The sequence below is a fragment of the Entelurus aequoreus genome, linkage group LG17 (assembly GCF_033978785.1).
Source record: "Entelurus aequoreus isolate RoL-2023_Sb linkage group LG17, RoL_Eaeq_v1.1, whole genome shotgun sequence".
NCBI lineage: Eukaryota > Metazoa > Chordata > Actinopteri > Syngnathiformes > Syngnathidae > Entelurus > Entelurus aequoreus.
The window spans coordinates 32,012,299-32,025,835 of NC_084747.1; the positions used below are offsets into that span (position 1 = coordinate 32,012,299).

The 13,537-nt window shown below is 41.0% G+C and overlaps 1 protein-coding gene across 1 annotated transcript in view; it reads right to left on the reverse strand.

Moving 5' to 3' along the window:
• fbxl17 (F-box and leucine-rich repeat protein 17) overlaps positions 1 to 13,537 on the reverse strand; it is a 665,460-nt gene that overhangs the window by 39,426 nt on the left and 612,497 nt on the right. The gene's annotated exons all lie outside the window — the stretch shown is intronic.

Consider the following 13,537-nt stretch of genomic DNA (forward strand, 5'->3'; position numbering starts at 1 on the left):
TTGACCTTTGCAGCATCAGAAGGCGGATGGTAGGGTCCTCTTACTGGACACACTTTTGTGTTGGATCAAAAATATGAAATCTGTGTTGGGCCCATGAAAACAGCCTGCATGTCGGACTATAAACCGCTACTTTTTTTCCAATGCTTTGAACCCTGTGGCTTATGCAACGCTGCGGCTAATTTCTGGATTTTTCTACGCTAACGGCCATAAAATGTTGTATTTAACACATATTACACCGACAGAGACGCTGAAAAGGTGTGTTATTGTCTGTGCCATGGCGCCCTCTTTTGGACAAGTTTGCTCACTGCAGGTGCTGCGGGTTGACAATGTATGACAATGAGATATGTATGATTGTGGGAACTAATAATGAATATTATTTATTTGGGACATGCTCTCCCTGAGATAATCCTAATACCCACTACAACTATGGGAAATACTATACTTTGACTTTCACAAAGTGCATTATTTTATTTATTTTCTTAAACATGCCTCAAAACAACAGCTACAAAAACAATGAAGGCACACAGCTTCAGTCCAGAGTATACTAGAGCAGTGGTCCCCAACCACCGGTTGGTCCGCGGAACGATTGGTACCGGGCCGCACAAGAAATTAAAAAATTAAAAAATATATAATTATGAAATCAACATAAAAAACACAATATATACATTACATATCAATATAGATCAATACAGTCTGCAGGGATACAGTCCGTAAGCACACATTATTGTATTTATTTATGTAAAAAAAAATAAAATAAAATTTAAAAAAAATTAAATACACAACCCCCCAACCCCCCACCCCACCGGTCCGTGGGACAAATTTTCAAGCGGTCCGCAGCTACAAAAAGGTTGGGGATCACTGTACTAGAGCATACTTGCCAACTTTGAGACCTCCGAATTCGTGAGATGGGGGGGAGCGGCGGGGTTTGGTGGTAGCGGGGGGTGTATATTGTAGCATCCCGGAAGAGTTAGTGCTGCAAGGGGTTCTGGGTATTTGTTCTGTTGTGTTTATGTTGTGTTAAGGTGCGGATGTTCTCCCAAAATGTGTTTGTCATTCTTGTTTGGTGTGGGTTCACAGTGTGGCGCATATTTGTAACAGTGTTAAAGTTGTTTATACGGACACCCTCAGTGTAACCTGTATGGCTGTTGATCAAGTATGCCTTGCATTTACTTAAGTGTGTGTAAAAGCCACATATATTATGTGACTGGGCCGGCACGCTGTTTGTATGGAGGAAAAGCGGACGTGACGACAGGTCGCAGAGGACGCTAAAGGCAGTGCCTTTAAGGCACGCCCCCAATAATGTTGTCCGGGTGGAAATCTGGAGAATGGTTGCCCCGGGATATTTTCGGGAGGGGCACTGAAATTCGTGAGTCTCCCGGGAAAATCGTGAGGTTGAAACCGATACCGATAATTTCCGATATTACATTTTAAAGTATTTATCGGCAGGCCGTTATTATTGGACATCTCTAGTTTGCTCACTGCAGGTGCTGCGGGTTGACAATGTATGACAATGAGATATGTATGATTGTGGGAACTAATAATGCGATTAAAATTTGGGGACATCAAAGCCATGGTGGGTCCCAACCATGCCGAGCCCCCCAAACCCCAAGTGTCTAATATGCAGCTAAAATTGAGGTTCCCTTTCAAGGTGATCTATGATGATTTTTTTCTTTCTTTTCTGACTTATAAATATTGTTACAGTGTTGGATACTCATGCTAAACAATGCCAAAGCGGCGTTGTTTAGGATGCCTCCGTTCGCAGGATTTTGCAGTCATGGCTACATTGTGATATTACAGTGAGGTGGAAGCACTACAGTATGTAGACAACAAGTAAAGCTCTATCACTCTCTTCTTCTGTTAAAATTATTATTTTGTCTTATCTTGGCATGTGCATAATAACACCGACATGTGACATGCAGTGACTTAAATGCTGTTAAAAGCATAAAGCAGCGTTTTTTTATATGCATAGTCTGAATCGACCGGGGTAATTCTGTGACCGGGTGAATCTATATAATGATTAGGAAGTTAACGTTGACTGCGTCTGAAGAAAAACAGCGGTGACGACTTCAAGATACATATTTAAACCATGTAAATTTGAAAAAGATAAATTATGATACTACTAGGGGGGTTAATTTGCAATCTCGGAACACCTCAACAAACAAACATCTTGCAGACAGACCTAAAATGGGCTATAAAAGTGAATGTGGAGCAAAATGTACACAAAAGCACACATCCTGCTGGCAAAACGCCATGTTGTAGTTTGTCCTCAATGTCTATAAAGTTCTTCTGACTTTTTTTTTTTTTTTTTTGGAACCCCCGTTGTAGAGGATTTGTTGGTTTACCCTGCAAGGCAGCAGTATGAGCAAGAACACAAGTGTATAATCTGGCAAATCCATCATGGTGAGCCTCAAACTGATACGAATATAGCAGGTAAGAAACAGACTGCAGCTACAGAAATGAGTAAGATATGACAACAAAAGAAAAGTGAGTGCATAATAGAGGACTTTCAACAGATTAGCAAGGATGTTACCATAGTAGCAGTTTTATCAAAACATGAAAGAAGAGCAGAGAGCTATACTTGAAGACGTTTCTAGATGGAAAGGATGATATGGCTTAATCAGCCTTTTTACCAACAGTTACTTTCCAAGATGGAATTTCTTTTTTTTGGAAAAAGAGCTTGGATCGAGGCAAAAGTTCACTTTACAACTTTCGGGGCAACTTGAACTTTCTTTGACCATCTAGTGGCAATTTTGTGCAGGGCGGTTTTATGAGAAAACAATCTTTCAAAGTGCTGTGATATATTGTGAAATATTTTTTTTAACTCGGATATAAAAGAACCAGGATCAGCCTGTGCGCAGTGTGCACAAATCAACCAAACTCTGCTGGTTTAGTGAGATCGTTTAGTATCCAGAAGAACCTTTTTTCAGTCTTAGCCTTTGTTTTACTTTCACATGTTGACATGATGATGATGATGATGATGATGATGATGATGATGATGATGGTGTCTCCCAGTCCGATGAGCTAATGTTGACGTCAACGCAACGGATCCCTCGACTCGAAGGTATAGCAGAGACACTAAAACACATTGTTCCTGTGTTTGTGGACGTGTGGAAAGATGAATAACGCCCACGGAAAAGACCCGACATTTGACTTTTCTCAAACATATGGTGCAGCTTTCCACACTGTTTTGCAAAAGTTCGTTACTTGAATGACGTTAAAAGAATTACAGCTGCAAATAGACCCAATTGGTTTATTTGATTCCGTTCGGGGCGGATCAATGGCATTCCTTGGCCTGGTCAGTGCAGGGCGTTGGGGCCCTAGGGAAAGACGTGTTATCATGGTAGGCACATGCCATGTGCTTAAGGGCTCAGATTTCAAGGCTCCATTAGGTGCCGAGTTCAGTGATTCCAATTTGGGTTCAACAGGCTGACTTCCCTTGGAGGAGTTGAGTCAAGTAAAACCCCTGGAATTCACCAACGGCAATTAATTAATTTAATATTTTTAACCAAAAATGTCCAACTTCCTGTTCATGTTTAGGCATGCGTCATACAGATTTGTTGTATGATACCCATTAGGATGCAGTATTCTGAAAACAATGTCAATCACGATTTTCTTTCTTAGAACTGAAAATGAGATTCCTTGGGACAAACGCATGCGCACAAACTATGTTCAGGGCCTTATGTTTTTAAAAAATCACATGGCTTTATTATGAGTAGTCAATAAGTAATAATAGGAGTGTGAAATTATCACATTCATTCTGATTAATTCATTACTGCGTTGAGGGGATCCAGTTTGGTTTGATTGATTGATTGAAACTTTTATTAGTAGATTGCACAGTACAGTACATATTCCGTACAATTGACCACTAAATGGTAACACCCGAATAAGGTTTTCAACTTGTTTAAGTCGGGGTCTACGTTAATCAATTCATGGTAGGTCTCTGCTTTTTGCAGATGATGTGGTCCTGATGGCTTCATCTGGCCAGGATCTTCAGCTCTCACTGGATCGGAGTGTGAAGCGACTGGGATGAGAATCAGCACCTCCCAGTCCGAGTCCATGGTTCTAGCCCGGAAAAAGGTGGAGTGCCATCTCCGGGTTGGGGAGGAGACCCTGCCCCATGTGGAAGAGTTCAAGTACTTTAGAGTCTTGTTCACGAATGGGGAAAGAGTGGATTGTGAGATCGACAGGTGAATCGGTGCGGCGTCTTCAGTAATGCGGACACTGTATCGATCCGTTGTGGTGAAGAAGGAGCTGAGCCGGAAGGCAAAGCTCTCAATTTACCGGTCGATCTACGTTCCCATCCGCACCTATGGTCATGAGCTTAGGACAAGATCACTCCCTTAGAGATAGGGTGAGAAGCTCTGCCATCCGGGAGGAGCTCAAAATAAAGCCGCTGCTCCTCCACATCGAGAGGAGCCAGATGAGGTGGTTCGGGCATCTGGTCAGGATACCACCCAAACGCCTCCCTAGGGAGGTGTTTAGGGCACGTCCGACCGGTAGGAGGCCACGGGGAAGACCCAGGACACGTTGGGAAGACTATGTCTCCCGGCTGGCCTGGGAACGCCTCGGGATCCCCCAGGAGGAGCTGGACGAAGTGGCTGGGGAGAGGGAAGTCTGGGCTTCACTACTTAGGCTGCTGCTCCCGCGACCCGACCTCAGACAAGCGGAAGAAGATGGATGGATGGATGGATAATTAATTACTGTCATATAAGCATGTTATGTTTTTTAATAGCATTAATCAAATTTTTCATCTCTAACGTTATTGTCTCTGTATGCCTCAAGGCTTTTCTCAGCATTTGTTAGATGGAATTAAAAATGTATTAATTAGATTAATTAATTACAGATCATGATTAAATAATTGCAAATTTTTAAACGATTGGCAGCATTAAATAATAACAATGGGGTGCCGTGGCTCAGATGCTAGAGCAGTGGTCCAGAAATTTGAGTGTGCCTAGTACGAATCCAGTTTTCGCCATTCGAGTCACTCCCGTTGTGTCCTTGGGCAAGACACTTCACCCACCTTGCTCCCAGTGCCGCTCACACGAGTGTATGAATGTGAATGAATGTTTGGTGGTGGTCGGAGCAGCTATGTTTCCGTCAGTCTACCCCAGGGGTTGGCAACCCAAAATGTTCAAAGAGCCATATTGGACCGAAAATACAGAAAAAAAATATCTGTCTAGAGCCGCAAAAAATTAAAAGCCTTGTATAAGTGTTATAATAAAGACAACACATTATGTGTCTATATTAGCTATATTAGCCTACTATCAAAATGACTATGTGTCATAGGCTGACACAAATCTTTGTTGACAGAAATGTTGAAATGTACCATTTATTCTACACATTTTTAAAACATTCAAAATCATTAGTAAAATGGAAGGGTGAGATAACTCCTGGAAATTACTGGCTTAGAAATGCCAAAGGTATAGATGTGTGTCCAAATGAAAGGAAACAATCCTTTAATCTTTGCAAGCTGGGTAACGTTTGCTGTGGTCTATAACGGTTCACAACTATCAGAAATGCAACCAATATTACATACAGATAATGTGTCGTGAGACATGCAAATATAAATACAATTAAGAGGACTTAAAGGAAATTAAATGAGCTCAAATATACCTACACACACATATTGATGCAATATGTACATATAGCTAGCCTAAATAGCATGTTAGCATCGATTAGCTTGCAGTAATGCAGTGACCAAATATGCCTGATTAGCCCTCCACACAAGTCAATAATATTAACAAAGCTCACCTTTGTGCATTTACGCCCAACATTAAAAGTTTGGTGGACAAAATGAGACAAAAAAGGAGTGGCTTAAAACACGTCTTAGAAAGTTGGAGTAAGTTGTACATGTAAAGCAGGGGTGTCCAAAGTGCGGCCCGGGGACCATTTGTGGCCCGCAGCTAATTGTTTACCGGCCCGCCACACATTCTGGAAATACTATTGTAAAAATAAAAAAGAACATAAAAAAAAGTGGAATGAGGTGAAATCTAACGAGAAAAAGTTGCAATGTTGACACAGAAGCTGCCATGCAGGCTGTTTTTTTTTTTTCTTTTGTCTTTCTTTATTTTTTATTTTTTTTGCCATTGCTAAAAAAAGAATAATAATGACAAAAAATCCATGTTATAATGAATTATTTTCAGGGCTCCAATTACTTCAAATATTTCAATTTAAAATGTTTTATGTGGTTAATATTGCATATATTGTGTAGTAGCCATATAAAAACATCAAAGTTTTCTTTGACAAAAGCGCATAAAACAAACAAAATAATAGTTCCAGCATAAAATGGACAGCTATATCTGAAGTTGATCTCGTAACTTAAGTGTTGAAAGTAAAAGAAAAACCTAATAAAAATGTATCACTTTATGAGTGGAGCACCTTTTGGATCCCAAATATATTTAGTGATTTTTTATTTATCTTTTCACTGTGATTACTCAAAAATATGAAATAATTAAAATCAATGGTGTCCTGCATTTTTGATCTTTTAGGGCTCTAATTACTAAATACTGCATATTTCAGTTTTACTATAAAAAAAACTAAGTTGTTTTTGACAGAAAAGCCATGAAACATTTTTTTAAATTTGTATTACTTTATATCAACTTGAAGTTGATATAGAGATTTACTGTAAGCGTTAAATAATTTAAAAAAAATAATAATCTGACTTATTTTTAACATTTTAATGACTGAGACCCTTTATGGTCCCCGGGACCCCTAAAGGTAAAATAAATAAAAATTGCATATATTTTGTTATGGTTTGAAAATGAAAAATATCAAAATGGCCCCCACATGCTTGAATTTTTCCATGTGCGGCCCTCAGTGGAAAAAGTTTGGACACCCCTGATGTAAACAAACTACAGTGAGTTCACGGACCGTCAAAATTAGTAGGACAAAACGGCACTCACCAAATAGTCTCTAATCACGGAAGCTTGTTTATTATAAACAGTGGGATTTCTAATCATTAGGGAGGTTTGTGTCATGTTTGTCCTCCTACAGAAAACATATTAAAACAAAAATTATATTTTTTCCCTCATCTTTTTCCATTTTTCATACATTTTTGAAAAAGCTCCAGAGAGCCACTAGGCCGGCACTAAAGGGCCGCATGCGGCTCTGGAGCTACGGGTTGCCGACCCCCGGTCTACCCCAACAAATGTAATGGGTCTCAGTGTCACGCGCTTTGAGTCACTACAAAATAGCGCTTTATAAATAAAATAAATTATTATTACTCTTACTATTATTGTTGTACTAATAACAATAACTTATATTTTTATTCTTTTTGATTAACGGTGCGGTTTTTTTGTCCGGATTCTGGATTTGCAATGCTCAATAATGGGGTGTGTTCATAGCAAATACCACAAATTCTTCGCCCTGGATTTGTGCACATTGGAAGACGATTAATCTGATGGACGTGTGGCAAAAAGAAAAAAAAGATACCATAAGAGGCACACGCCATTCTGCATTATGCCCATATATGGTCAGCTTCTGCGAGAAGACAGAGGAATTAGGAACATATTCGTATAATCAAACAGACCGGCGGCTTGTGCTAGGTCAGAGTGAGAGTTCGCATCATTCCGACGGGGGCTTGCAGCAAAGCGTATACAGTATACGGAAGCACGTTTGTATAAACTGTGACGGTTGGAAATCGATCCTTCACACCGCTCCACACCAGAAGCGCCAGCTGGATCCTGTTAGCAGGTCCTAAATGAATTCTACACTCTTTACTCGCTCTGTCCTGTGACATTCAGCTGGTACATTCAAATTCCAGGCCATTTGGCAATTCCAAACAAATTTAGGGGGGGGGGGGGGCAGGATCGAGCCGCCATGGCTTGTCGGCAAGGTTATCGCAAGATTGTTTGTCTCAGATTGACATTGAAACTCAAGTCCACTTAAAGAGGGACGGAGAAGTCAGAACTGGAGGGGCCACCCAAACATCCTGCTAGCTGAAACCCTGAGGAGCATTTATTTATCCTAAATTCTTGCAGAATGCACATCCTGAGAGGAAACCACGGAAAGACAAACTTTAGCTTCCAATTATTTGCAATATTTCCCCAAATGGTAAAACTACGTGTATAAAGTCTTGCAACTACAAGTACTGCAAGTGTATTCATTTTCACAGTATTCATGGTCCGGGCATTGTGGATAATCCACTCAGCCACAACATGTTGGTTTGGATTAGAGATGTCCGATAATGGCTTTTTTGCCAATATCCGATATTCCGATACTGTCCAACTCTTAATTACCGATTCCGATATCAACCGATACCGATATATACAGTCGTGGAATTAACACATTATTATGCCTAATTTTGTTGTGATGCCCCGCTGGATGCATTAAACAATGTAACTTTACCATGAATTGATTAACGTGGACCCCGACTTAAACAAGTTGAAAAACTTATTCGGGTGTTACCATTTAGTGCTCAATTGTACGGAATATGTACTGTACTGTGCAATCTACTAATGCAAGTTTCAATCAATCAATCAAAAACAAGGTTTTCCAAAATAAGAGAACAACTTCAACTCCAGTTATGGAAAAAAGTGACAACATGGCACTGCCATATTTATTATTGAAGTCACAAAGTGCATTATTTTTTTTAACATGCCTCAAAACAGCATCTTGGAATTTGGGACATGCTCTCCCTGAGATAATCCTGATACCCACTACAACTATGGGAAATACTATACTTTGACTTTCACAAAGTGCATTATTTTATTTATTTTTTTAAACATGCCTCAAAACAACAGCTACAAAAACAATGAAGGCACACAGCTTCAGTCCAGAGTATACTAGAGCATACTTGCCAACCTTGAGACCTCCGAATTCGGGAGATGGGGGGGGAGCGGCGGGGTTTGGTGGTAGCGGGGGGTGTATATTGTAGCGTCCCGGAAGAGTTACTGCTGCGAGGGGTTCTGGGTATTTGTTCTGTTGTTTTTATGTTGTGTTAAGGTGCGGATGTTCTCCCAAAATGTGTTTGTCATTCTTGTTTGGTGTGGGTTCACAGTGTGGCACATATTTGTAACAGTGTTAAAGTTGTTTATACGTCCACCCTCAGTGTGACCTGTATGGCTGTTGATCAAGTATGCCTTGCATTCACTTAAGTGTGAGTAAAAGCCGCATATATTATGTGACGGGGTCGGCACGCTGTTTTTATGGAGGAAAAGCGGACGTGACGACAGGTCGTAGAGGATGCTAAAGGCAGTGCCTATAAGGCACGCCCCCAATAATGTTGGAAATGGAAATCGGGAGAATGGTTGCCCCGGGAGATTTTCGGGAGGGGCACTGAAATTCGGGAGTCTCCCGGGAAAATCGGGAGGTTGAAACCGATACCGATAATTTCCGATATTACATTTTAAAGTATTTATCGGCAGGCCGTTATTATCGGACATCTCTAGTTTGGATAGTAGTGGTCTATGGGTAAATACTGAGAGTGTAGATCATGTCACTGCCAAATATAAACAAATGGGGGTCAAAGATAATTATGTGCAGACAAATTTTAGTTTTTAGCAGAGGAGACGACTCTTCGGCCTTTGTCAGAGCTGCTGTTGCTTCCTCGTGTGACGTGTCTAAAAACAGCTGGTCGGGGCGGGGAAACTTTCAAAATAAAGTTTTCCGACCCAGTTCATTGTCGGTTCTCCACCCTGGCGTCACTGGAGAATGATGTGTAACAAAGATGCCCCCTCATCCCATAACTCCAATAGACTACTTTCTTGTATTTGGAACTAATTGTAATTGTAACTACACACCGGAGCTCTTGTAAAAAGAGCTCAGAAGCGCATGCACTTTTTGCGTCAGACGAAAAGAGCACATCTCCCTCCCCCCGTTCTCACCACATTCTACAGAGGCACCATAGAGAGCCTACTGACCAACTGCATTTCTGTCTGGATCGGAGCCTGCAGTGCCTTAGACTGGAAGTCTCTGCAGAGAGTGGTGAGGACGGCGGAAAAGATCATCAGGACTCCTCTTCCTCCTATCCAGGAAATCGCAAAAAGCTGCTGCCTGACCAGTGCTCAGAAAATCTGTAGAGACTCCTCCCACCCCCACCGAGGACTGTTTTCGCTGTTGGGCTCCTGAAAGAGGTTCCGCAGCCTCCGTAGCAGAACCTCCAGGTTCTGTAACAGCTTCTTCCCTTAGGTCATAAGACTCTTGAACGCATCATAATCATCCCCTCAATTCCCCCTCAAAACGCACTAACTCGCTGGAATATAAAGACAATAGAAACGTGGATGCATAGGCAAAAGTGCAAAATATTTATCTGTACAGTAATCTATGTATTTATATCTGCCCCTTATTGCTCTTTTATCCTGCACTACAACGATCTAGTGCAACAAAATTTTGTTCTTATCTGTACTGTAAAGTTCAAATTTGAATGACAAAAAAACGAAGTCTAAGTCTCTAAGTCTAATGTGTTTGTTTCTGATGAGATGTCCATAAGGCGGTTGTTCCACCTGCAGTGGTATGTTATGGCTAGTTCTGCTGTTTGTTTTTGTGTTCTGGTAAATCTTACGACTGTCTACCTCTCACAACTTAAATTTGGAAAAGCACAAAAAGAGTCTCAAAAGTAGCAAAAAGTAATCACAATGTTTTTAAACTAATGAGAGATTGAATACCAATCCAGGGAGCTAAGGTGCTGCTTTTCTTGACCCAACTACCTTTGCGAGCTGTGAGGATGTTGACACATTAATGGCAAACTTCAATCATCATTGTCTGACTGTTTTGAACACAGTAGCACCAGCTAAAAACACTCTAGGCTCTCTTAAGAAACCTTGTCCATGGATGAAGGAAGCCATTCCAGCTTTAGGAGAAGCAGAAAAATTACAGGTGCATAGACTTTACTTAAAGGCCTACTGAAATGAGATTTTCTTATTTAAACGGGGATAGCAGGTCCATTCTATGTGTCATACTTGATCATTTCGCGATATTGCCATGTTTGCTGAAAGGATTTAGTAGAGAACATCGACGATAAAGTTCGCAACTTTTGGTCGCTGATAAAAAAGCCTTGCCTGTACCGGAAGTAGCGTGACGTCACAGGTTCTGGAGCTCCTCACATCTGCACATTGTTTACAATCATGGACACCAGCAGCGAGAGCGATTCGGACCGAGAAAGCGACGATTACCCCATTAATTTGAGCGAGGATGAAAGATTCGTGGATGAGGAAAGTGAGAGTGAAGGACTAGAGGGCAGTGGAAGCGATTCAGATAGGGAAGATGCTGTCAGAGGCGGGTGGGACCTGATATTCAGCTGGGAATGACTAAAACAGTAAATAAACACAAGACATATATATACTCTATTAGCCACAACACAACCAGGCTTATATTTAATATGCCACAAATTAATCCTGCATAACAAACACCTCCCCCCTTCCCGTCCATATAACCTGCCAATACAAATCAAACACCCGCACAACACACTCAATCCCACAGCCCAAAGTATCGTTCACCTCCGCAAAGTTCATACAGCACATATATTTCCCCAAAGTCACGTACGTGACATGCACATAGCGGCACGCACGTACGGGCAAGCGATCAAATGTTTGGAAGCCGCAGCTGCGTACTCACGGTAGCGTGTATCCAACTCAAAGTCCTCCTGGTAAGAGTCTCTGTTGTCCCAGTTCTTGTGTTGCTGCAGCGGGCCGCTAATACACCGCTTCCCACCTACAGCTTTCTTCTTTGCTGTCTCCATTGTTCATTAAACAAATTGCAAAAGATTCACCAACACAGATGTCCAGAATGCTGTGGAATTTTGCGATGAAAACAGACGACTTAATAGCTGGCCACAATGGTGTCCCAATATGTCCGCTACAATCCGTGACGTCACGCGCAAACGTCATCATGCCGAGACGTTTTCAGCAGGATATTTCGCGGGAAATTTAAAATTGCACTTTACTAATCTAACCCGGCCGTATTGGCATGTGTTGCAATGTTAAGATTTCATCATTGATATATAAACTATCAGACTGCGTGGTCGGTAGTAGTGGGTTTCAGTAGGCCTTTAAAAGAATTGATAATGGCGCTAAATGACATGATATAACATGCTGGTGCAGCTTTCTTTTCACATCTTGTTTTGCATAATGTCTTATTTGACACTATTGAAAATCTTGTTGCACCTCCATCTCCTTACAGGAAGACTGTAAAATACTTTTGAACTTATTTGTGAACAAAGTGCAAGACATTAGGGTCAGTATCAGTCCTCCTTTGGATAGTTTGTGCACTTCAGCCACTGTGTGCTCATCATGGTCTTCCTTCACTCCTGTCAGCCTACAAGATGTTCAGGTTTTAGTGGGCAAGATGGAACCCACATCGAGCACGGTGGACATTGTTCCTACTCCACTGCTCTTAAATGTTTTTGATGTTGTCGGTCCTTGGGTGGTAAAAATGATAAACCCTTCACTTAAGTCTGTCTCGATTCCCAGCTTTTTTAAACATGCTTTGGTGAATCCCCTGCTTAAAAAGCCTAATTTTGATCCGATGGAGCCTGTAAATTACCGGCGCATATCAACACTTCCCTTTATGTCAAAAATTACGGAAAAAGTGGTATATAATCAGCTAACCTCATTTTCGGAACAGCATGATTTTTATGATAAATATCAATCTGGCTTTAGGTCAATCCACTCCACCGAAACTGCTCTTCTGAAAGTTTCCAGTGACGTGATCATGGCTGCTGACTTGTCGCTACACAGTTTTGGTTTTACTCAGTTTGACATCTGCCTTTGATACTGTGGATCACAGTATACTGATTAATCGACTCAAATCTGAGATGGTTTTTTTTTGGTGCGGTTCTCCATTGGTTTACTTCTTATATAAATGGAAGAACTTTTAATGTTGCTTTTAATGACATACTGTTCAATGTGCCCAACCTGTCATGTGGTGTTGTCCAAGGTTCTGTTCTGGAGCCTGTTTTATTTTTGTTGTACCTGATGCCTCATGGTAGGTTGATCCACAGTTTTAAAAATGTTTTTTTTAAATCAATTCTATGCAGATGATATTCAACTGTATTGCTCCTTTAATTATTCAGTTTCACTTTTTATCTGAATTCCTGGAATGTGTATTCTGTATCAAAAACTGGTTGTCCTCAAATTTCCTCCAGGTATATTGTAACAAAATGGAAACACTGATCAATGCTCCCGATAAAAAAGATCCCCCTGATCAAGAACTCCCTCAGTGCTCTGGGTGCATCTGTTAAAAGCTGCCTCAGAAACCTTGTGTTCGATCAGTCAATGTGTTAGGAGGGTCACTGTCGTCAACTGACCAAAAACTGCTTTTATCACCTAAGAAATATCTCTGAAGTGAGACATTTTTTGTCAGAAACAGATCTCAAAATGATCATTCACGCGTTCATTTCATCTCGTATTGACTATTGCAATTATCTTTTCATTCTTTTCAACAAGTTAACGCTAAGAGAATTCAGACTGTACAGAATGCAGCTGCCAGACTTTTGACCGGTGCACCCAGAACTGTCCACATTACCCCCATTTTATCCAGTCTTCATTGTCTTCCAGTCAAATTCCGCATAGAGTCACATATATATATGCCCAGTCACATA